Source organism: Lathyrus oleraceus, chromosome 4, assembly GCF_024323335.1.
Source record: "Lathyrus oleraceus cultivar Zhongwan6 chromosome 4, CAAS_Psat_ZW6_1.0, whole genome shotgun sequence".
Lineage (NCBI taxonomy): Eukaryota > Viridiplantae > Streptophyta > Magnoliopsida > Fabales > Fabaceae > Lathyrus > Lathyrus oleraceus.
Genome location: NC_066582.1, coordinates 354354279 through 354377729, shown reverse-complemented (window position 1 = coordinate 354377729; position 23451 = coordinate 354354279). Strand labels below are relative to the sequence as shown.

Here is a 23451-nt window from a genome sequence, read left to right as displayed (position 1 = left end):
ACCATAAAATTCTAGACATTTCAAGGATCATGTGGAAAAAAACCTGGTATCATTTGGACTATTATTCTATTTGTTATGATTTTTGGAAATTCATGTATAAAATGAAATAAAAATTGCAAATCATGAAGAAATAATAAAAATGAGTTATTGAAATTCCCACCGCGTCCCCAAAACGACGCCGTTTTGGATAAGTGACATAAAAATGAAAAAAAGAAGCAGAAACACGTTAGGCTAGGATCGAAGGGGGGAAGCATGGATCAAACCAGGCCTGGGCGTGTTCTTCATGCAAGAACCCTAGCGCCATCTCAGATTTGCACCAGACGGACGCAAAATGGACGCTAGGCGGACGGTACATCGTCTTCCTCGCGAAGACGATGATGAACAGTACGAAGCTCAAAATATTTTTCCAGAAACACGAAATAATCATACCAATCAAAAGCTCTTACATCACACATTCCAAATCAATGATTAATTCAGTCTAAAACCTCATAACAAAGTCAAATCGAAGAAAAACAAAATGATCATACAAACTTCTACTAAGCATAACTCATGCAATATTTCGCCATTTTCCATGAAATTCATACCAGAATCATCAGTGTTAAAAGTTTTACACGTCTATGTACATAAATTGGCAAATAATAGAGATCGAAATTTCACCTTCTTGAAGAACAGTGCAACAAAAACGCGTGCTACAACTCTCTCTAGCTCCAGATATTCTTCTCAACTAGTATACTGAAGCTTGATGTGAAGTTTTGCAGCTAAAACCAACTCAAACAAGCTCAATCTTCAAAATTCATCTCCATCTTCAAGCTTGTGGTGTGTATGGTTCTGGCACGAATTGGGCAAAATAACAGTTGATTCTTGCTCTAAACTTCACCAGGATCCACAATCCACCAAGAAAAATGGTGTTTATGCGTGGAATTTGAGAAATCAAAATGAAGAGAAAAATGAGAATGGAAATGGATTTCTAGATCTGAAAGCTTGTGTTCTCTCCAATACAGTTACAATTAACCTTATATATGTCCTCCTAATCAATCTGAAATTATCACTAAGCCAAGGTTAATAGAGATTAGGAAGATATAAGGTGTATGCACCAATTGCCATTTTCACCTCATGCATGAAAAACCCACGTGAACAGTGCACAACAAAGCCCAAACTCACTCAAAATCCGCCCATGCACACATTAGAAATGGAATTATGTTCATATGATCAACCAATTTTGATGTTAGCAATTTCCCTTCAAAAATAACATGCATGAGCAAATGGTTGTATGAGTGAATTTCATGCCAAGTAATGAGTGATTTGAAAAATTCATGTCATGAGGAGAATTATGCAAAAAGGAGCACTCAAATTGGAGTCTTGGTTCAAAAGATATGGCCATTTGAATTTTCATGCACCCATTTGATGATAACTCCTTAACCATTCAACATAAATTCATGATCTTGGACTTTTTGGAAATGGGAGAGAAAGATCTTCAACTTTCACGTTGGACAAAATTTCATTTGAAGCTTCTTTGATGTTGGAAAGTTGAGTTGAAGTTGGTCCAAAAACTTGCCATTTTTGGAAACTTTCAAATTACAGGTCACTTTCCATTTTTGGAAACTTTTGATCTGGCTTCAAAATCTTCAATGTAGACACTTGTCATGATGAATGAACCTCTTTGGGACATGAATGAAGTGTCTCAAACCATCTCTCTACCTCCTAGCCCTCAGTTGACTTCCAGTTGACTTTCAGTTGACTTTTATGGGCCTCAGATGACTTGGACATGTACTGATGACTTTTGAGCCTCTAGCCTTTGGTCAAGTTGCTTCAAAATGATCCTTGATTCATACAAACTCTCTAGAACAAACATAGGGCCTTCATCTCATGGAAATGCTGGGTCTCTTGCACAGATGAATCCTCTTGATACCAGTCTTGACTGATAAGATGCAACATGATATGCAATGACAAGGTAATGTTAATGTGATGTTAGTGTAATGTCAATGACATAAAAATGAAATGAATGTACAAATGGGGGGTGCAAATTTGAGGTGCTACAGCAGGGTATTCCCTTTTTAAGGGTGTCGCAACCTGAAAAATACAGTGCGAAAAAAACAACCGGCGAAAGAAAAAGACAGAAGAGTCGCCACCGTGTGTTATTCATCCCAAAGGAGGGAGAGGAAACGCTCGAAGTAAACCTGAAAAAAGGAAAGAACAAGACGGGTTCTCGCAACCAAATCTTGGGTTCGGGAGTCGGTTATGCGAAGGGAAGGTATTAGCACCCCTACGCATCCGTAGTACTCTACGGGATCCACTTTTGTAGTTCTTGTCTAAAGGGTGTGGGTTTATCTTGTGCTGTTTACCAAAAAAGAAGGGTTAAATGAAAATGACTCGCGCGGATGTCGCATCCACTGCATACATATCTCATCTGAATATGAGAATCAGAGTCTTCGTAGCTCGGCTGACCTATGGGTTGGGGGATGTGTGCTCGCTAAGACATCGCGTCTTATGCCTACGTATCTCATCTGGAATGAGAATCAGAGCAAGCCGTAGTTCGGCTAACTACGGGGTTATGGATTGGGTTTTGGGCGAACAACGTTACTACGCAATCTACCGGATGCTCGACCTTTGGAGACTTACTCGCCTGTAGTAGAAGGAGTTAACGTGTTGCTTTGGGTTTTAGGGTTTGGGATGCTCAAGGGCAAAAAGGGCAGTCCTTGACGAAGGAACCGCGCTACCTGCAGGGATATGAATACAAAACACAAAACATGTATCTCAAAGTAAAATGCCACCAAGGGGCTCAAACGTTGCCTCCTATCGAGGTCTTCCAACTAGGAAAGCAGTAAAATACGGGAAAAATGTAAAAGTACCACGCGGATAAAGATCCGAAGTAACAACAATTAGAGGAGTAAGAAACCCTGAGATCCTTCCAAGCTAATGCCATCAAAGAAAAGTGAGTCAGTACAGGTAATCGGAATGAACCTCCAGGGGTTATCCCACAAATAAAGTGGGAAACCACGCAAGTTATCCCTGCAAATGTCATGTGAGCCCTCACAAAAATTCAACAAAAGGGTTAGTGAAACACCATGAGCATTTTTTTCATGAACAACAATATGGTTTCAGAAACCTCAAACCCTGTGGCATACACTCAAAAATTAAACGGTTAAACATTCAAGGCATTGTTTATACATTCATATACATATTAAACCCATGGGCAAAGGTAATAGGAATAATGGCAAACCTGATTGGAGAGCTTGATTGAAATTGAGTTGCACCCGTTAGGTTTACAAAACAATCTTCAGGGTTTATGTGAGGCAGAGGTGATTCTGTGTAGTTGAGTTCCCTTCGGGGTTTGGAGGCTGCTCTGAACTCCGTTAGGTCTTCTCTCACTATCTTTTTCCTCAGGGTTTTGTTCCAAGGAAACCTCAGAGTATTTTGCTTCTCTTCAAAATCCCCCTTTTTGTTCTGTGTTCTCTCAAGTGAAGCCTTGGTATTTATAAACTGAATTTCATGGTTTTGTGGGCTCAAATGAGAGAGACCCAAGTCCAAAATTTTTTATTATATTTTATTTATTTAATTATTTATTTAATTAATTAATTAATTAATTAATTAATTAAAAAAATTTATTATTTTTTTATTTTTTTATTTTTTTTTGTAAAAAATTATATTTATTTTTTTCGTTTTTTTTTTTTTTCCAGATATAATTCTAATTGACATGATGAAATGCAATATGAAATGCTAAATGAATGCATGAATGAGGAGAGAAAATTTTGGGGTGTTACAAAGGGGGGGCCTTAAAATCGAATAACCAGTGCATCGCATACCATGCAAAGTCCCGATCAACATGTCGGTCAGCTCTCTCTCCAACATAGGAGGTTGCCCTCTTGCGGCTAACTCACGCCATCTGTGGGAGGTTACTAACCCTTGTTTGTTTTGCAGGTGTCACCGCAGTGTCTAATGTTTGTTCCCTGTTTCGGCAGTTATTGGTCCCAAGCGAGTTCACAAGTACCCGACAAAGGAAAACCGTCCACGACTAGCAATGGACCAGATACAGAAAGAAGTGGCTGATATGCGTGAAAGGATGGATCAGTTCATGACATTGATGACTGGTATGGCAGAAGGCCAGGTGAAGCTGAAGGAATTGGTTGAGCAACCAAGGCCCGATCCAGAGGTGGAAATACCAAGTGCTGAGGGGAACCCTGGTAACCCTGGGAACCCTGGTGACCCTGTGAACACTGGAAATGCGGGTAACGCGAATGCTGATTGAAACCCGGGTAATGTTGGCAACACGGGAAATGTTGGGAATGGTATTGGCGGAAGGTACAATGTGAATCAAGGGATTCGGATTAACGGGCGCCCCGTTACTGAAGATTATTAGTATGATCAATTCTCTGTGCACGACGAAGCTCACGAGACCACTTGCCGTATGGATAAGCTTGCTGAGAAGCTCAAATCTTTGGAGGCTCAAAATTCCTTAGGTTTTGATGTCACCAATCTTGGTCTGGTTCAGGGAGTAAGGATCCCTCACAAGTTCAAACCCCCTACTTTTGAGAAATACAACGGGGCTTCTTGCCCACGCACTCATCTTCAATCTTATCTGGGAAGGTTGGGAGCTCACACTGAAGATGAAAAGCTGTGGATGTACTATTTTAAAGACAGTTTAACTGGAGCTTCTCGTGAATGGTATTCTCATTTGTCTCGTACTACCATCAAGAGCTGGAAAGACTTGGCAGAGGCTTTTGTCAAGCAATATCAATACAACTTAGACATGGCTCCAAATCGGACCTTGTTGCAAGGAATGTCTCAGACTGCCAAGGAAACCTTTAGAGAATATGCTCAGCGTTGGAGACAGATTGATGCATTCGTCCAACCCCCTATGTCTGAAAGGGAGATGGCGGACATGTTCATGAACACTCTTCAAGGCAATTATATCGAGAGATTGGCTGCTTGCCCGTCAATCAGCTTTGCAGAGATAGTGATTGCTGGAGAAAGGATCGAGAGTCTGTTGAAGATGGGCCGAATTCAAGACAACAGTGCTTCCAACTCATCAGTTCCCAAGAAACCGTTTGCTGGTAATGGTCAGCGAAGCAAAGAAGGTGAGACGAGCATTGTATATGCCGACAGAGGCAGGGGCAGAGGACGCCCTAATTATTATCAAGATCAAGTGGCCGCAGTCACTAATCCAACACCTGTTCCTCAACAGCAACCCAGGTATAACAATCAACAACAAGGAGGTAATCCGGGTCAGCAGAGACCCTATCAACAACATCCAAGGCAGGCGGACCGGGTCATTTAGCCAATCCCAATGCCTTATTCTGTATTACTTTCCAAGCTGATTGACATGAATCTGGTTACGTTGAGAACTCTGGCCCCACCGGTCGATCCCAACAATCTGCCTAGAGGTTATGACGTCAACGCGATATGTGCTTTTCACTCCAACGCACCTGGCCATACTACAGATAATTGCAAGGCTCTCCAGCTAAAGGTACAAGATTTGAGAGATGCCCAGGCCATAAATTTTTCTTCGATGCCTAATGTTATCCAAAACCCGATGCCAACTCACGGCGGGCAGAGGATTAATGCTGTTGATAGTGGGGAAACTTTGAATTTGGTTTCTGATGTGACTAAAGTGAAGACTTCGCTATCGGTGGTCAAAGACCGACTCTTGAAAGGACAGATTTTCCCGGGTGGGGAAGAGTGCAGAAATTGTCAAGACGCCGAAAACGGATGTGATAGTTTGAGAAGGGGTATTCAGCAACTGATAAATGAAGGTTGTCTTCAGCTCGATCAGACTCGTCCAGTGAAGAATGATGTGTCGACAGTGACGTTTTATTTCACTCCTGAAGAAATATATGTTCCCGAGAGACCCTCTCCGACAACAATATATTTCCTAGAAAGTCCAGCACCAATTTACTCTGACAACCCTCAACCGACTTTGATTGGTCCGGTCACCATCACGGTATCAGGACCTGTTCCGTATGAGAAAGACAGTGCTATCCCGTGGCACTATGGGGATGATGTCTACTGCCAGGGGCAGAAAGTTAACGGAGAAGACATTGACATTGGTAGCTCCGCTGAGTGCCCATCAATCCACCGAAGAGGTTACTACCGAGGAAGCTCCTCCTAAGACCGCATTCGAGAAGGAAGTGGATGCGTTTATGAGGATTATCAAGAAAAGTGACTACAAGGTAGTCGACCAGCTAAATCAGACACCCTCAAAGATCTCCATTCTCTCACTGTTGATGTGCTATGAGGCACACAGAGCAGCCCTGTTGAAAGTACTGAATATGGCATATGTTCCACCAGAGATAATTGTTAACCAGCTGGAGTCGGTAGTTTCAAATGTAAACGCTAGCCATGCGCAAGGTTTCACCGATTATGACCTGACGTCTGAGTGTAGGAATCACAATAAGGCCTTGCATATCACAATGGAATGCAAAGGGACGGTGCTTTCCCATGTTTTGGTTGATACAGGCTCTTCTCTGAATGTTCTTCCAAAAAAAGCCTTGATGAAGTTGGATTGCGACGACACCACCTAGAGGGCTTTTGATAGCTCTAAGCGAGCTGTTTGTGGCGAAGTTGATTTTCTAGTTAAGATTGGACCGCAGGTATTCAAGAGTACCTTTTATGTGATGGATATCCAGCCTGCCTATAGCTGTTTGCTAGGTTGGCCCTGGATTCACGTTGTCGGTGCTGTTACTTCTACTCTCCACCAGAAGCTCAAATATGGACTAGAAGGTCAGATCGTCACTGTCTCTGGTGAAGAGGATATTTTTTTTAGCCACCTGTCTACGTTTAAGTATGTGGAGATGGATGGCGAGATGCATGAGATGCTGTGTCAGGGCTTCGAAACTATAAACATCAGTGAGGTCGCGCCCGAAGCTGTCTTTTCACCTGAGTTTGAGAAGGTCGGGACTTCTATCTCTTCATACAGGCAAGTTGTTGAAGTGGTTAAGGTTGGTAATGCCCAAGGCTGGGGAAAATTTGTGGAGCCAATCATAAAAGAAGACAAGTTTGGATTGGGGTATACTCCGGGGTCTCAGAAGAATGAAGCCGGTACTTTCTCCAGCGGGGGTTTGGTTTCTCCCCACACCGTCAATGCTGTAGAGGAAGACAACACTGACAGCGACTGTGACTTAGATAGATGGATTCGCCCGTGTGTCCCAGGAGAAAAGCTCGACAATTGGTCGTCTGAAAAAGTCGTCCGATTTACTCTACTGAAGGAGTAATTTTTATTGTTTTCTTTTTATCACATGCATAACAAAGTCTTACACTTTGACCAAGGTGTAATGACTCATCTGTAGGGCCATCCATTTAGTTACATTTCGCAATTATTTTCATCATCAATAAAGGACAGCTTTTGCAAACAATTTTGTGTTCTCTTTCTTTCTATTATTTTTACTTTTACAAAAACGGAAATGTTTCTTTTTCATGTTTCTTTTTCGTTTTTCTTTCCAAAAAACACCTCGTAAAACTGATCACCCGGATCTCACTGCTATGGCCATGTATGACTTCGACAATCCTATCTATCAAGCCGAAGAAGGGGTTGAGGAAGATTGTGAATTTCCTGAGGAGTTAGCCAGGTTGTTGAAACAGGAGGACCGAGCCATCACACCTTATCAGGAGGTGGTTAAGACCATCAACATTGGTACCGAAGACGACAAGAAAGAGATCAAGATCGGTGCCAGTCTACAGGCCGAGAGGAAAAGATCGTTGATCATGTACTTGACTGTGTTAGAAAGGTCAATGGGTTGTGTGCTCGGTCAGCATGACGAGTCAGGTCGAAAAGAGCATGCAATATACTACCTTAGCAAAAAGTTTACCGACTATGAAAAAAGATACTCACTGCTCGAGAAAACTTGCCGCGCTTTGGCATGGGCTGCTCGCCGACTAAGACAATATATGTTGACTCAGACGACTCTATTGATATCAATGATGGATCAAGTCAAGTACATTTTTGAAAAGCCAGCGTTTACCGGAAGGGTTGCTAGGTGGCAAATGATGCTGATAGAGTATGACATCCAATACACTTCACAAAAATCCATCAAAGGAAGTGTCTTGTCAGACTATCTTTCCGCGCAACCGATTGATGAATACCAACCTATGAGGTTCGACTTTCCTGATGAGGACATCATGTTTCTCAAATCGAAAGATTGCGAGGAACCACTTCCGGAGGAGGGGCCTGACCCTGAATCCAAATGGATTATGATGTTTGATGGGGCGGTCAACGTCAATGGTCGCGGAGTTGGTGCAGTGTTGATCACACCGGAGGGGGTTCATATGCCATTTTGTGCCAGAATAACTTTTCCTTGCACTAACAATGAAGCCAGACGAAGCAGAATGGGTCTGTTCTCGATACAATCAGCTAAGCCTAGTTGAGGAAAAGAGACTAGCAGCTATATGCCATGGCTAGCTATCTCAGAGACGGACGAAGAGAGCGTTTGATCAGAAAGTGCACCCTCGGGAGTATCGAGTCGGTGAATTCGTACTCAAAATAATTCTTCCTCCCAACACAGATCACAGGGGCAAATGTACACCGAATAACGAGGGTTCTGTAAGATCCCAATTTTGTCCCTAAGATCCCTCATGGCATCATATCATATCATTGCATTGCCTCAAGGATCATTGTACACCTTACTTCTTTCCCTATGGGTGGGTTATCTTTTTGAGAGCGGTTCTTGATCACCAAGCATGTTTGCATTTGTATGTCATTGCTTTCTTTTAATCACAAACCAAAAGTACAAAAATATGTCATCTAACCTTTGTCTTGCAGATGAAGCAATCAACAGTCAAAGCAGTTAAAGGCATTCATTGAGCAGTAGATGGTGGTCATTCTTGAGATTTGGACCCCACCATCATTCACAAGAGTTCATATGAACCATGATGTTATTTTAAAGCAAAATCCCAAGTGGTAGAGGCTGGAATCTCATCAGAACATTTGCCAGGTCATCTGAAGACCTAGAAAGTCAACTGCAAAGTCAACTGTGGATTTGGAGGTGGGAAGTGATTAGAAATACTTCATTCATGTTCAAACAAGTCTCATTTGACATTTCCAACATTCACATTGAAGAATTTAAAGTCAGGTCAAAACTTTCCAAAAATAGAAAGTGACCTATAATTTGAATTTGCCAAAAATGGAAAGGTTTTAACCCAACTTCAACTTCATATTACATCTTCAAGAAATCTTCAAATGAAATTTTGTTGAACATGAAAGTTGTATATCTTTCTCTCCCATTTCCAGAAAGTCCAAGATCATCAATTTCTCATGTGTGGTTAAGGAGATATGATCAAATCATGGCAAACTATGCATGGAACTTCAAATGGACATAACTTCTCAACCAAAGCTCCAAAATGGGTGGCTCTTTTTGCATTATTCTTCTCTTGACCTCTAATTTCCAAATCATGCATCACATTACATAAATTGTCATCACATGATCATTTGGTAATTCATTGGTTTTTGGGAGGGAAATTTTAAAATTCAAATTTGGTGCATTGTTTGAACTTTTGACCATCACCATTGGCTCCAAAATTGGATTTTAAGTGAAAATGAAAGAAAATTCGTGCACTGTTCACACATGCATTCCATGCATAAGATAAAAAACTCATTTTTGCACATACACCTCATTTTGGTTAATTTCACTTACCAATTGGCTTAAGCATGATTTAAACAGGATTAGCACAGCATATATAAGGAAAACCCTAACTGTTTTCAGGGATGAGCAACCATTTTTCATATCTAGATCAAGAATCTCAAGTTTTTCTCTCAAAAATTTCTTCCAAATTCTTCACATCCAAGCACTTTCTCTTGCTTGATTCTTACTCCTGAGGTCTTATTGAGAAGATTTACACGTGGAACTGAAGCAATCCATGCCATATTGAGCTATACTCGAAGATGGAAGCATCAATGGTGATTTCAAATTCTGTGGAATTCAAGTGTGTTTGAGCTGCAATTTCATCATCAATCAACTCCATAAGCGTTGTAGAATAGAATTGGAGCTATCACAAGCCTTGAATCAAGCCAAATCCAGTTCTGCTCTTCAAGAGGTTACAAATCGAATCTCTCATTTTTGAATTTCTTTGCCATGTTCTTGTAGATCTAAGTATGCTGATCATTTTAAGCCTTGAATCATGCAAATTGGTGCTGTTTGGAGTGAGATATGATTGTTTGAAGTTTTGATGATTGAATCTTATTTTCTTCGATCCGTGCGTGTTTGGATGTTTTTGCATGAAATAATTGTGGATCCTTGATGTATGTTGAATGCACTACATGATGTTGTGATTGATTTCAATTTCTGGACACATTTTTTGTTTTCTGGAAAATCCAGATGAAGATCTTCATGATATTCATCTTCAACCTTTGCATGTTCTTCGTTTCCAGATTTGCCACGACCTTGCTTCCAATTTGCTACGAAATTTGAATTTAGCTACGAAATGCATTGGCGCGCTAGGGTTTGAGCTATACAGTGTCGTTTTGAGCGCGCGCCCCTTTTGAATGTTGCCTGATTTCGATTCCTGGCCAATGCAATTATTCAAATGCTTCTCATATTTTCTCATTTCCCTCCTTATTCCATATGCTATGCTTCACATGTGTTTTTTTAATTTTTTTTCATCTTAGAAAATTCATATCAATTTGAAACTTAATCCAAAAATTACCAGGTATTTTGCATTGTGATCCTGATTCTCTCTAGTTTTTTATCATCATGATTTCACAAGTTGTGCTTGGCTGGATAATTTTTTGTGCTAGAATGATTGAACATATGTCCATATTTGACCTTGCCATGCTTATACCTTTGTGAAATGCTGGTCTTTGATCCAATGCTTCTAAGTTTTTGCAAGATGAACCTAGACACATTGCTTGACATTTTGGTGTTGATTTGGTATTTTTATCAATTGTCATTTCTGTTTTATGATTGTGCTAAGTTGGTGCGACAATTTGTGTCACAACTTTGCTTATCCAACTTATATGATGTGTTTGCCTTGCCAAATGATCTCCAATTGTCCTGATTTCTTGTATGATGTATGTTATGGATGTTGTGAATGAGCATGAATTTTGTTGGAATTATTTGAATCATTTCTGATTTAATTGAGATTTTTCATTCTGGTTGATTACATTTGAGCTTCAAAATTGCCTTGAACTTCAATTGATCATGAAATGCATTTGGTGATTGATTTTGATATGAGACCTTTTGGAATGTGTCAAGATGTGTTTGAAGTTGATTCATGTTAAATTTCAGCCCCTGTTTCAAATTTTGTCTCCATCTTTGACCCTAGGCTTTGACCTAGTGGTTTGTTGCTTATGTTTGAGCTTTGATTTCAGGTTAAGCATTCAAGTTCCATAATTGGTGATGCTTCATGATGTGAATATTGATGTTTGATTGTGATTACTAACATTGTGTGTTTTCCTTTGGCTTACACCTTTTGTACATTGAGATCATCTGTTGCTTATTGATTGTTATCTGTTTGTCTGAGTTTTGTACTGATCTGTTTAGTGTTTCCACAGGTACCTAAGTTGCTTTAAGTTCATTTGAACTTTGCTTTTGCTTGGTGCTTAACCACTTAGGTATAATCTCTAATCTTCATGTAGTCTGGAAGACCTACTGTTATTGGTAGGCACCTGTCTGAAGTCCTCCTTAAGAGGCAATGCTTGTGATTGTTTAATTTTTGTGCCAAGCAGGAAAAGTCCTCTTATGAGGCAATTGGCAGATAAAAGAGATGTGTAATCCATCTCTTGCTACTCAGTGTGTCATTCACTTTGCTCACATAATGTGTTGATGCATGGTGAATAATAACCCAAGATCTTATAGAGTCCATATGTGGAGAAGAGTTCCAACTTTCTGAACTCCCACACTTTCCATTGTTTAAAGCTCTCCCTGACCAGGGATAAGAGCTAAGAGCTTAAATTACCCCATTCCAGTTAGCTGTAAAGCCTAACCTTGCTTGAGCCTAATTGATTGTATATAGTGTGTGCTAATTGACTTGTTTGTCTGATTACTTGGTTCATCTGTACATGTTTGCTATGTGTGTCTTTGTGCATTTATCATCATCACTTGTATATCATTTCATAATCGTTGTTCATATCTTTGTGACACTTTTGTTTGCCCATTGAGGAGTCAATTGTAAGTCCATTTTTTGGCATTTGTTTCCTATGATATGGTAGGAGACTAGTATAAGTCCATTGATTGGCATCTGGTATCCATTTTGTTTTAGGAGACTAGTATAAGTCCATTGATTGGCATCTGGTATCCATGTTTCTTTTTGTTTTAGGAGATTGGTGTAAGTCCATTGATTGGCATCTGGTATCCATATTTCTGTTTGCTTTGGGAGATTGGTATAAGTCCATTGATTGGCATCCGGTATCCATTTTGTTTTATGAGATTGGAATAAGTCCATTGATTGGCATCCGGTATCCATTTTCTCTGTTATTTGTTATTTACTTGTTGCCTTATTCCTAAGGAATCACTTGAATCATCTACATATGATTTCAAGAGGTGAACATCTAAGAAGTTTTAATCCCTCACCCTCCCACCTTTTGTTTCTTTAAACCACCATTTGCATGTTAATCAAAAATTGAAAACTATTGTGCAAACTTATTCACTCCTTTTCAAAACTAGAAACCTAGGCCTTAAGCCTTTGATTTTTCAAACTTCATTTTCATAATACTTCTTTTGAATTGAATTCTAATCATACTTTGACCATCTTTTGTGAATAAATCCTAATTGGTTAATTTCACTCATTCAATTGTTTTGTGGCTTTGTCCATTCTTGATAAGTTTTCATACATTAGCCATAGATCTCAATTATCTTAGTGGTTGATGTTAATCTCACCTTTTGTCCTTAGTGATTGAATTGTAAGACTTCCTTGCTTATTATAGGGTTAACCCCTCACTAGCAAGTTGAAGCTTTTCTCACATGGTGGACTTGTTGTTTGTATAAGGTTGAGTTTTCTCTCGTGGATAACGAAAGACCTTAGGGCTTTTGTTTAAAATCAATTCACTCACATTTTGGAATTATTTTAGCCGAACTACGGCGTTTTGATCCTTACCTTCCATGGAAAGGTACGTAGGCAACGGGTTCATCTATTCAAACACAAAAATAATAACTTGTATATTCTTTTCTCATCCCTTCAATCCATGTTTGCACAATAAATATTTCATAAACAAATAACATTTCGTACAACAAGTGTGAAAAGGGCTCCCTAGGAGTACCTAGGACGTTTTGGGTGCCTAACACCTTCCCATTGCGTAATTAACCTCTTACCCAGATCTCTGATCTTTTCATTAGTTTTCTATGTGTAAAACTTCTTAGGCTTTTGTTCACTTTTTAGCCATTCCTTTGGATAAATAAAAGTGCGGTGGCGACTCGATTCTTTGTATGCTTTGCTTTTGGTTTAATCAATAAATCATAAAGTGACGAATACACCGCTACAGAAAAGTGGCGACTCTGCTGGGGAATTCCGTAGTCCTTGGTGGTTTTGCCTACTTTTCACCCTTGTTGTATGATATTTGTTTATCTGTTATATGACATATTTTTGTACAATTTGGGATTACTGTATTGATTGTAATGACTGAATTGCTTGATATACAACTGCTGTTTGCTTGGTGATCTCTGTGAGATGAGTTCTATACCCGAACTCGAGTGCACCTTAGGATAGGAGAACGGCGTAGTCTCGTTGACTTGTGTGGTGTATTCCTTAACAAGTTGACTTGCGAGTCCATTCACTTGGTGGAGGTCATGTTGGATTAATAATGTCACACAAGTTATTTGTGGTTAGGCATTATTCTTTCAATCATGTGCCTTAGAAGCCAAGGACCTTAGTTTACCAAGCCCATCTTGGCCTATTTTTAGGACGTAGTGCGGAGGTCGTTCAGATGTAAGATTTGATACGATTGTTACGCGATACTACACTCATAAGAGTCTCTCTTGAGAATATTTTTGGAATACGAGTATTCGTTCCTCCGATAATATTCGAAAGATGGGATGATGACTATGGGAACCTCTTGTAGAACATGTTCGGCAGGTTTAAACCCTAGTACACTCCCTTTGGGTGGTTCTTAACCGAGACTCCATGCTCGTGACTCTCAACAAACCCGTGATTCATGGTTGAGTCATTCAGACATCCTTAATATCAATGGAACTTGGGTGTCGATAAGGTGAAAACCATAATCCACCAAAATGGATGATTGATATTAAGGATGATTGAGTCGGTTCATGCTTCGTTAATATCAATGGAACTTGGGTGTTGATAAGGTGAAAACCATAATCCACCAAAATGGATGATTGATATTAAGGATACTATGAGCTTTCCCATGACCTTTGTCTGGTGTGTTTTACTTGATCCTTGAGTGTGATTGCTGCATTCATACATTCATGCATTCATCTGCATTCATGTCATCAGAAAAATCAGAAAATTTTCAAGGAACTTAAAGGGTTTATTTGCAAAATTTTCAGACATGGAAAGACCAAAAAGGCATACAAAGAAGTACAGCTTCAGACAACCCGATTTGAAAGAGTTAAGGAATTTGACATCCTATGTATTAGATCCCTTGGGTTTCAAAGCTCGTTATGGGAAGCTTCTGCCTCTTCTGACTACTCAGGTCGACGAAGGATTGATGGGCACTTTGGTGCAGTTCTATGATCCTCTGTATCACTGCTTCTCTTTTCCGGAATTTTAGTTGTTGCCTACGCTTGAGGAGTATGCTCATCTTGTGGGTATTCCTATTCTGGATCAGGTGTCGTTCAGTGGCTTAGAGAGTATTCCGACTTCTCGAGAGATTGCAGACTTATTGCACATAAATCACTACGCCAAAAAGGTTTTTTAACAGCGCATCTTAGACAGCGCTTTTAAAAGAAAGCGCTGTCTAAGGTTAAAATAAAAATAAAACACGGAAAATGTTCTAAAAAAATAATGAAAGCGCTGTCTAAGGGGGGGTCTTAGACAGCGCTTTTAGAAAGCGTTGTCTAAGACCCCCCCTTAGACAGCGCTTTTAGAAAGCGCTTTTAAATATAGACCTTAGTCAGCGCTTTTGAGAAAGCGCTGTTTAAAGTCTTTCAATTAAAAAGAAAAGGATAATTTACCTAAGTCCAGTGTTACCCCATTCAAACCAAAACCTGCTTCAAGGCTCACCGTACTCCCTCCGTCTCCTTCGCGCTGGAATCGCCTCCGGCAGCGGCGGAGGGCATATCATCACTTTCGTTACACCATTAAGACCGTCTCTTCGTCCTCTATCACAAATCAACCTCAATGCCTCTCAATTTTCAGTCAAACATCCAAACCAAACCAAAATCAAATGAACCCTAACTCACTAAATCTTGAATTAAACGCGAGCAAAGGGAGATTCGGAGACCAAACCATAAGGGATTGGCTCCATGGACTACAAAATACACCATAGTAAGGAGAATCGATCGAGAAAAATGGAATTTCACCAACCTGTAAGACGGCGGAGTGGACCGGTGAAAATTGAATTCAGAGCGAACGAACATGAAGATGAAGGCGCCTTCAGGTAATCTTCAGAATCCCCTCCTTCTTCCCTTTGATTCTTCTATTTTGTGCGATGCTTCTTCCTTCTTCTCCTCTTCGCGTATGCTTCTGTGATTGTTGTGTATGATGAAAGATTCATTGAAACTCTGTTACGTGAATTCTTGTGTGCGTCGCGTGTGAACAAATGCTCTGTGTGAATCGTTGTGTTTATGAATAATGTCATAAGCTCTTTTCATAAGTTTTCGAAAATAATCTCGGATGACTTATGTCAATTGATGAGTTCAAATAAGTTAATTCAAACAAACCCTTAAAGAATGATGTATGAGTATGAGAAATACTTGAGTTTAATTTTAAGATTGCAATACAATACAAAGTAATAAGCAGTTCATCATTGGCTTCTTTTACATTTTTGTTAATTTTATTTCTATATGATTAACTTTGGGATTCTTTGTGTTTAGGATTTTGAGCACTACTACTGCAAGTGCTAAGATTTTGCTGGAAGATGTCTTCTCTTACTTCGATAGATTTGTCTCATCACAATAGTAATGGAAATTTGAAAAGTCTAGACACACTATGTCCTGTGGCAGAGATTGGGGAAATTGATTTTTCTAAAGTGTTAGATAAGCCAAGGACTTTGAACATAGAGAGACAAAGATCATGTGATGAAAGATCAATGAGTGAACTATCAATAGGCTTTTCTCCTCGGCAACTGTTCGCAAAACCTGATATGTTTTCTCGCTTTGGAGATCATCTTGATTCTCCTATGCAAAAATCAGGTCTTAACACTCCAAGATCATTAATATTGGACTCTAATTCAATATTTCCTGAAGCTTGGGAAGCTCTGAGGCGTTCTTTGGTACATTTTCGTGGTGAGCCAGTTGGGACTATTGCTGCCATGGAAGATTCTGATGAGAAGCTTAACTATGATCAGGTAATAGGCGTTTGTAACCTTTTTTTGAGTACGATTTTACAACATGTTTTATTTTTATTATGGATTTGTACTTATAGTTCTTGTGAAAGTATCTATCATTTTAAGTTACTATGGAGGCCTAATGTGGGATGTTATCTTTGTACCTAGGTTTTTGTAAGAGACTTTGTTCCAAGTGCTTTGGCTTTTTTGATGCACGGGGAACCAGACATTGTTAAGAATTTTCTCTTAAAGACACTTCGTCTTCAATCATGGGAGAAAAAGATTGATAGGTTTCAGCTGGCAGAAGGGGTGATGCCTGCTAGTTTTAAGGTGTTCCATGATCCAGTCAGAAACCGCGAAACCCTGATAGCAGATTTTTGTGAAAGTGCAATAGGCAGGGTTGCTCCGGTTGATTCTGGATTCTGGTGGATTATATTACTTCGTGCATACACGAAATCTACAGGACAGAATTGGTCATTTAAATATAAACCAACAAAGTTGGGAAAATATTGAACAATAATCAAACTCAACACAATCTGTTTTTATGCTAGTACTGAATCAAAAGAGAATGAGATAAACAATCTAGCAGAGTTATACTAGATGTAGGCATTGACAGAGGATTTACTATGACTTTTATTCCTAGTGGTTAATTTATCCATGATTTTATGATTTCAGGGTGTTTATGGGTATCCAATTGAAATTCAAGCATTGTTCTTCATGTCTTTGAGATGTGCCTTGCAATTGCTTAAGCCAGATCCTGAAGGGAAAGAGTTTATGGAACGAATTATAAAACGTTTGCATGCCTTAAGCTATCATATGAGAAGCCATTTTTGGTTGGATTTGAAGCAGCTTAATGATATATATCGCTTCAAAACAGAAGAGTACTCCCATACTGCAGTGAACAAGTTCAATGTTATTCCCGATTCTTTACCAGATTGGATTTTTGATTTCATGCCTCATCACGGTGGATACTTTATTGGGAATGTGAGTCCTGCTAGGATGGACTTCCGCTGGTTTTGCCTTGGTAATTGCATTGCAATTTTGTCCTGCTTGGCAACTCCTGAGCAGTCAGTTGCAATCATGGATCTCATTGAATCACGGTGGGAGGAACTAATTGGGGATATGCCTGTCAAAGTTTGTTATCCAGCCCTTGAAACCCATGAATGGAGAATCATAACAGGATGTGACCCCAAAAATACTAGATGGAGTTACCACAACGGGGGATCTTGGCCAGGTATTCTTATGCTACCATTCTTAATTTCATAGAACAAGTGTGTGTGCGTGTGTATGTAAATCTATAGTAAAAATACACCACTTTTGAGGGAAAGCAAACTACATTTCATCAATAAACAAATGCAGTAGAAACATAGGAATAATATAATAGATGTAGATGATACGAGTGCAGAATACTATAATAGATGTAGATGGTATGAGTGCATGTTTGGTTCAATGGTAAGTTTGGCAGAATTACGATGTATCATCGTGATTTTGATCAAAACTACACTACTAGCTTGCCTCAAATAAGGGATACTCTAAAGCCAGAAAAAAGAGATTGAAATTTCCACTTTATATTTTGAACTCTTTTAGTATTTGCTTTTTTTTTTAATATGGTGATGATATTGGTTATGGTGTTTACAGTCATGTTATGGTTTTTGTCTGCGGCGACCATCAAGACTGGGCGACCCCAAATTGCAAAACGTGCCCTTCAAATTGCTGAAGCTAGATTGCTAAAAGACAACTGGCCGGAATATTATGTGAATTGTTCTAATTGCTTCATTTTTATTTTATTAGCGTCCTACAAGCTTTTCGGGCCCAACGAGATATCCAAACCTCAAGGAGGGGCGCCAACTCCATTACATGGATTAAAGTGGCGGTATATTTTTAATTACCACATTTTTTATTATATTAGTGATGACACTTGATAAAACTTAGGATTTATAATCCATATTTTTTTTTCATATGTAGTGTCCTCAACAATGTAATCAAATAGATTGCGGGTATTTCATGTTGAGGTTTATGCGAGATACTCTTGCTTTGGGCCGATTAAAGATTCCCACCGATGTATGTATTTCTAACTTATGAGTTATTTTTATATTTACACATATCTCATATAATTAAATAGTTGGAATTAATTCAAAATATGTTATATTATTATGTAGTACTTTGATGAATTCAAGTGTGCATTTTATACAAAGGATCAAGTGGACGAAATCAAAGAGGAGTGGTGTCAATTCATGATAAAGCTCAATGTTTGTTCATAAATTTGTGTAATTAATGTGTACATTTGTAGTATATGTTATGACTTGTAAATGTGTACATAAATTTGTATATATTTTGATACATTTAAGGCAAAATTGGTTTGAATTGGTATATATATATATTTGTTAGCCAAAAATTGGTAGAAAAAAGGCCAAAATGGCATATATAAAATGTGATAATTGTCTGTCAAAATCTGGTTGAAAACAGGTAGAAATTCTGGTTTATAAACCTGGAAAAAATGTGGTTCAAAACAAAAGCTTCAAAAATTTTTGTATACCTTAGACAGCGCTTTTGTAAAAAGCGCTGTCTAAGGGGGGGATTAGAAAGCGCTTTAGGCAAAAGCGCTGTCTAAGGGGGGGGGGCTTAGACAGCGCTTTTTGAAAAGCGCTGTCTAAGGTATACCTAAAAAAATTAAAATAGGAGGGTCTTAGAAAGCTCTTTTGGCCAAAGCGCTGTCTAAGGGGGTGGGGCTTAGACAGCGCTTTTCAAAAGCGCTGTCTAAGGTATACCTAAAAAATTTAAAATAAGAGGGTCTTATAAAGCGCTTTTGGCCAAAGCACTGTCTAAGGGGGGGGGGGGCTTAGACAGCGCTTTTAAGATTTAAAAAAGCGCTGTCTAAACCTTTAGCAGCGGAGGTTTAGACAGCGCTTTAAAGCGCTGTCTAAGGCTAAAAAAAGCGCTGTCTAAGGTCTTGTTTGTTGTAGTGGATGAATCCCTGATTGAAGCGCATATGACCACCAAGGGTGGAATTCAGGGTTTTCCTTCTGATTTCCTCGTTGCTCAAGCTACCGTTTATGGGAAGACCATGAGTGAGGATGCCTTTGAGGCCATATTTGTGCTGCTCATCTATGGTTTGGTATTGTTCCCCAACATCGACAAATTTGTGGATGTGAATGCCATTAGGATCTTCTCTATTCTTAATCCCGTTCCTACTCTGTTGGGTGATGCCTATTTCTCTTTGTATCTGAGGAATGCAAAGGGTGGAGGAGTTATTGTGTGCTGTTTGCCTCTGTTGTATAAGTGGTTTATTTCTCACTTACCGCAGACGGTTGCTTTCAAGGAGAACAAGGGATGTCTACGGTGGTCTACGAGACTTATGTCTCTCACTAATGATGATATCTCTTGGTATAATCGCGTGTATGATACAGTTCAGATCATTGATTATTGTGGTGAATTCCCTAATGTGCCTCTTCTTGGTACATGTGGTGGGATCAGCTACAACCCTATCTTAGCACGTCGTCAGCTTGGGTTCCCCCTAAAGGATAAACCTCATAACATTCTGTTAGAAGGTGTGTTATTTCTGGAGGGTAAAGATCCCCAAGGCCTGAAAGCCAGGATGGTCCGCGCTTGGCGCAAGATTCACAAGAAGGGTAGAAATGAGTTGGATCCGAAGAACTGCATTGCTTTGGAGCCATATACTTCTTGGGTCAGACAGAGAGCTTCTGAGTATCTTATGCCATATGATTATCCGAGACCTACGCCGTTGGATGTGGCTGGGCCTTCAACCCTCCCTAACCGAGGCGTAGAGGAGTTGAGAGAAGAAGACCTTTCACGTGCCTGGATCCGTGAAAGAGAAGAGTTGCTTCAGCAAATCAAAGAGAAGGACGCTCTGATTGAATTCCTCGAGCATCAGGTGATAGATGATCCGAATGATACCTGGACTTCTCTGCTTCCTCAGTCTTCCAAATTCTGGAAGAGGAAGTATGATCGACTTGCTAAAGAGAAAGCGGATATGGAAGCAGCATATGAGAGAGAGATCAAGAAGCTTTGCGTATCTCGTCTTCCAGCATCTCGAGCTTCTAGGGATCCATAGGATGTTCAGTTTCATTTTCTCTTGTAATGATCATCAATGATGTACTTCTTTGTCTTGAATATATTTGATGAGATATTTTTCCATATGCGATTAAGTGCTTTAAATTTCAAAAATTGCAAATAGAACCCTAAAAGTTCCTTGAAATAAAAACAAAGCATATGCACAAGCATTGCATGCATCATTTTGCATAAGTAGGTGTTGTTCTGGTCTCCTTGTCTGTGGCCTAACTCTGTGCTCTTCATTTATTTTGAAGACAAGCTGACTCATTGGTACTATACCCGACCCAATTCTGCAAGAGTGATGGAACAACTTTAACAAGAGAACCGAGAGCTAAAGGAAGAGGTCGCTAGACTGAGTGCTCTGATGGAGCAATTCTTGGCTACTCAGAATCAACCTTCTCCACCTCCTGCAACTCCTCCCCAGAGGATTGTTATATCCGAAGTGATTTCTTCAACTGTGCCAGCTGCCAGTGCCCATTTCATGCCGAATGCCATGCCAGCCGGGTTTCCGTGGGGTATGCCTCCAGGTTTCATGCCAGATATTCCAGCTCCTACTTTTGCTTCTATGTCGGCATCTAGCCCGTTCCTTGCAATGCCTCCTCCTGTCGTGCATACCACTCCCAGGGTAGACGATACCATCTATCATTTTGAGTTGTCTGAGGGCCCAGATGTTAATGAAAAGATGGATGCGATGAACGACCAATTCCTTGAGCTCCGCAAGGAATTGAAGACCCTCCGAGGGAAAGATTTGTTCGGTAAGTCTGCTGCTGAATTATGCTTAGTTCCCGGTGTGAAGATACCTGTCAAATTCAAAATCCCTGACTTTGAGAAGTATAAGGGGAACACCTGCCCGCTCAGCCACCTGGTCATGTATGCCAGGAAAATGTATACTCAGACTGATAATGATCAACTGCTGATTCATTATTTTCAGGATAGTTTGTCTGGTGCAGCTCTTTGTTGGTATATGAGCCTTGATAGCGCAAACATCCGTTCCTTCAATGATCTTGGCGAAGCCTTCGTCAAGCAATACAAATATAATGTTGATATGGCTCCTGACCATGATCAACTCAGAGCCATGTCCCAAAAGGACAAAGAGACATTTAAGGAGTACGCCCAGAGGTGGCGAGAGCTGGCAGCTCAGATTACTCCTCCGCTGGAAGAGAAGGAGATGACTAAAATCTTTCTGAAGACTCTTAGTTCATTTTACTATGAGCGGATGGTTGCGAGTGCTCCCTCTGATTTCACCGAGATGGTGAACATGGGGATGCGTTTGGAGGAAGGTGTCCGGGAAGGACACTTGACTAAGGATGAAAGCTCTTCTAAACGATATGGGGCGTTTAAGAAGAAAGATGGGGAGGCACATGCTGTGCAATCCCATGCTAAACCAAGAAGACCCTCTGCCAAGAGGAAGCCTGTGCGTCATGCCAGCAATCAAAACCAGGTGGCTAGTGTAGCACCTGTCTTCAGAAATAATTATCAGCATCAGCATAATCAGCAACAACCTCAGTATCAACAGCAACATCGTCCACAGCAACAGGCTTACCAGCCTCGTGGCAACAATAATCAAGCTAATTTGAATTATGATAGGAAGAAGATCACTTTCGATCCTATTCCTAAGTCATATGTTGAGCTTTATCCCTCTTTAATAGAGCGGAAACTGATTACCCCGAGGGATCCTCCGGTTGTGCCTGCTAACCCGCAGTGGTGGTACAAGCCCGACCAGCATTGTGTTTATCATTCTGGTGCTCCCGGTCACAATATCGAAAACTGCTATCCATTGAAGACTAAGGTTCAAGACCTTATGAGATGCGGCATTCTGAGCTTTGAGGACTCAGGCCCCAATGTTACGAAGAACCCATAGCCCGAGCATGGGAAGTCGGTTAACATGGTCCAGGGTTGCCCTGGCAAATATAAAGTCAAATATGTGAATTCATATTCGACAGTCATTGGTCGAGTTGCATCGTCTGCTGTGTGATTACAGTCATATGGAGCACGACCATGACAAATGCCGTATCTGCTCTGTCAATCGTTTGGGTTGCCGCCAAGTGCGCAGAGAGCTTCAAGAGCTGTTGGATGAGGGTACCATTGAGATTCTTCAAAACAGAAATGTTGATGAAGACGAACCAGAGGTGAATGTGATTTCTCCCGTGTTCAAAATTCCTGAACCTGTTGTCATCCGTTATGATGGTAGCAAGCCGAAGGTCTCTCCTTCTTTGGTCATCAAGCCTGCAGGCCCTGTGCCTTATTCTTCGGATAAAGCTATTCCCTTCCGTTACAATCCAGTTGCTGTGAAAGATGGGAAAGAAGTGTCGTTGCCTTCAACCTCCGTTGTTAATATTGCTGATGTGAGCGGGTTGACCCGTAGTGGTCGTGTGTTTTCTGCACCCCCAAAGCCTCATGTTGTTTCTGATTCTGCTGAGCGTCCGGTTGGGACTGCGGTGAATGTTCAGAATCCGGCACTTGCTGTTGCTAAACCCTCTTCTGTACAAAAGACTCCTACTTCTTCTGTTGGCCCGAGTGGCACTGTGAATGAAGACTGTGATGAGATGCTGAGGCTCATCAAGAAGAGTGAGTACAACGTTGTAGACCAGCTTCTACAAACGCCGTCCAAGATCTCTGTGTTATCTTTGCTTCTGAATTCAGAACCCCATAGAGAGGCTCTGCAGAAAGTATTGGACCTGGCTTATGTTGATCATGATGTCACTATAGAACAGTTTGACAGTATAGTTGCAAACATCACTGCTTGCAACACTTTGAGTTTCTGTGACGCTGATCTCCCTGAGGAGGGAAGAGACCACAACATGGCATTACATATTTCTATGAACTGCAAGACCGACGCCATGTCCAACATGTTGGTGGACACTGGGTCATCTTTGAATGTATTGCCAAAGACCACTCTTTCGAGATTGTCATATCAAGGGCCTCCCATGAGGCAGAGTGGTGTTGTTATGAAAGCTTTCGATGGGTCGCGTAAGACCGTGATTGGGGAAGTTGATCTCCCAATCAAGATTGGA

At 40.4% G+C, this 23451-nt stretch overlaps 1 pseudogene; it reads left to right on the top strand.

Annotated features, from left to right (window-relative positions):
- The first annotated feature begins 15717 nt into the window (after positions 1–15717).
- The window catches only part of LOC127137401 (probable alkaline/neutral invertase B), a 122448-nt pseudogene continuing 114714 nt past the window's right edge, over positions 15718–23451 (top strand).